The following is a 3,340-nucleotide window of genomic DNA, read 5'->3' on the forward strand; positions in this document are numbered from 1 at the left end:
CACACACACACACACACACACACACACACACGTAAAATTAAATTAAAAACAAAACCCAACAAAAACTGGTAAACAAAGGGAGAAATAAGTTTTTACACTACCTTATTTATATAAACGGGGTAACCAAATAACTGCAGATGAAAAGTTCTTTGTAGAAAAACATCAGCTAACAAAGGCAGAAAGAATGACAGATTAGGAAAGCAGGTTTTCCTCCTTTTCCCCCAAACTCCCCATGTTTGAACATTGGGAATTCCTTTATATTGGCTCCTCTATCCTTTTGGGTTTTTATACAAACACACCCTCAAGGTTTTGTTTCTTTGTTGTTAATGTTGAGAATGTTGTTGTGTGCCCTCAAGTCAGAACCAACCCATAGCTGACCCTCTCGTGGGTTTTCAGAGGCAGTAAAGTGCACGTGAGGAGACTGTCCATCTTTCTTCTTCAGAGCAGCTTGTGGATTCAAACCACGTGCCTTTGGGATTGCAGTGTAGCTTCTTACCACCAAGCCACCCGAACTCCCTAGGTGTTGAGAGTATACAACGCATGACCAATATTCTCCCGTTTTCTACACATATCAGTTACTGCAAACCACTTTCACTCTCATTTTCTGAGCTGTTTGTTTATTATGAATCTAAATTCATGGCAACCTAACGGTTGCTTTTTAATCTTTCTAGTTACTCTTTCTCAGTTGGATCACATACAGATAATTCTTAAAATCATGTAATACTTGAGACATATTATTTTTCATATATTTACTCTTTGGTTTTAAGAAAAGTTCAAGAGATATTTTTGGCTTATAATCCTGTACCCTTCTGATCCTACTCCATTATTCTTTGCTTTCTGGGAAGAAAAAAAAAAGGTGCTAGGCTCACATTTTAGTTCTAGACTTTGATAATTTTCCTTGAAGTATCTTTGTTTCCTATAGAGGAAAATGATATTTAGAGATCACCTCCAGGGCTTCAGGGGTGCACCTTATTATTAAGACTCGTAATAATTGGGTTTTGCAGCAAGGATAAGCAGATGAGCAGAGCTAGGAAATAAGCTTCAAGTTGATGATGGAATTTCAGATTTTATAGTTTCCCCTTAACATCTTTGAATTTTATATTTGCATTCCTTTTCTCATATACTGAACATCTTGGTTCCTAACAACGTTACCAGGATTAAGTGCTCAGGTCTTTCATTCATAGGGTCGCTATGAGTCATCTACGACTCGATGACACTTAACAACAATAACAACAACAACATAGTGCTACATTGGCCTAGTGGACAGAAAGTTATGCTACCAAGCCCAAGATGGGTGATTTTAATCTGCGGCCCTCAGGCCTGCCTTTAATTGGTTTTGGCCAAACATTCTTCTAAGTGGTATAGCACTGGTCTGTCCATTTGCTGTACAGAGCTACCTTGGTGTTTGCTGGGATGCTGAAAACTGTGACACTGATGTGTCAAATGCGATAATGGTTACCCACGGTGGACAGTGTTGGGTGGAGCTCCCCGATTAAAATAAGTTTGGAAGCAGGAGTGGCATCCACTTCTGAAATAGCTTGCCTTCTGGAAACTTTGTGAACTTGGAGAAATGATGAAAGTTATACAAGTGTTCAGGTCTTTTGTTCATAGAGTCGCTATGAGTCATCTACAACTCGATGGCACTTAACAACAAACAACATCCTGCCTCATACACATTGTTGTTGATGGGTGCCCTTAAGTTAGCTCTGATTTGTAGACTCGATGTTCAAAGAACAAAATTCTGCCCAACCCTGTGCCATGCTGAGTCTTTGTTGTACTGAATCTCATTGTTGCCGCAGCTGTGATCATTCATATTGTTGATGTTCTTCCTTGCACTGCCTGAGGCTCTACTTTTCCAAATACAATGCCCTTCTCTAAGGACTGTTGTTGTTGTTGTTAAGTGCCGTTGAGTCGCAGGCGACTCATAGTGACCCTATGAAGGAGAGTCCTCGACGCTTGGGTGCCTTTCATTCTCTCTCCAAGTTCATAGGGTTTCCGGAGGCAAGCTATTCTGGAAGTGGATGCCACTCCTCCTTCCACTCTTGTTTAATCGGGGAGCTCCACCCCACGCTCAGTCCGCATTGGGTAGCCAACCATTAACGCATTTGACACATCCGTGTCACAGCAACCACAAGCGACCGACCGACCGCAGGACGGCAACTTGTATATCAGGGCTATACGATCTAGAGGAATGTCTGAACAAAAACAATGAAAGACTGGCCTGAGGGCCGCGAACTAAAAGTCACCCACCTTTGACTAGCCCCTCCTAATAATATACACAAAGCATGTCTCACCGTTCCTGCTTCTAAAGAACATTCTAGTTGCATGGCCTCAAAGACAGTTTTCCTCTTTTGTCTACTCGATATTCTTAAACAATTCCACAATTAATTCACAATTGTGCATTCTCCAACTTGCACATGCATACTTAGGTACTGAAAAATACCACGACATCGGCCAGGCAAACCTTAGTTTTTAAAGTGGCATCCCTCATTCCTCTTTAGCTCTTTAAAGAGTGTCTTCAGGGGAGGAGTGATGTATACTGCATTGAAACAGATGAGAGAGAGAACTGTTTAAAAGGGACATATGAATGGGTATTCTTGTCATTTCAGAAGTCTAGAGTGAAGTCTGCATAGTAGAGTGGACTTTGGGAGAGGGATTGCATAACAATGAAAGAGATTTTCTTTTCAAGGAGAATAGTGAATTGGGAGGGGGCAGGGAGAAAAGTGCAACAATGAATGACTGGAAACCCTAAGTCTTTGTACATTTTCTTTAAAATGATATATTTTTTTAAAAAGAGTGTCTTCACAGAAGATTGGCCCAGTGCAATACATCTTTTGGATTTCGTGACTGCTATTTCCATGAGTGTTGTTTGTGGACCCAAGTAACAATGAAATCTCTGACAATTTTAATCGTTTCTCCATTTATCTGATGTTGCATATTGGTCCAGTTGTGAGGATTTTTTGTTTTCTTGATCTTGTGGTGCTACTATACTGAAGGCTACCTAGTCTCTTATCTTCTCCATTAATACTTCAAGTCCTGTTCGGTTTCTGCAAGCAAGATTGTTGCTGAGTCTTCCTTCACTCTTAGTTCTTCTTCATAGTCCAGCTTCTCCAATTCATTATTCAACATACAGTTTGAATAGATAACACGAAAGGATACAACCCTGTCATACACATTTTCTGATTTTTAAATCATGCAGTATTCTCTTGTCCTGTTCAAACAATTGCTTCTCAGCTTTTGTACAGTTTTGACATGAACACAGTGAAGTGCTCTGGAGTTTCCATTCTTCCCAGTGTTACCTGTAATTTATTGAGATCTAGACATAGCAAATGAGAAAGTC

Source organism: Elephantulus edwardii, unplaced genomic scaffold, assembly GCF_000299155.1.
Source record: "Elephantulus edwardii isolate Elephantulus edwardi_28Jun2011 unplaced genomic scaffold, EleEdw1.0 scaffold00091, whole genome shotgun sequence".
NCBI classification, from domain to species: Eukaryota; Metazoa; Chordata; class Mammalia; order Macroscelidea; family Macroscelididae; genus Elephantulus; species Elephantulus edwardii.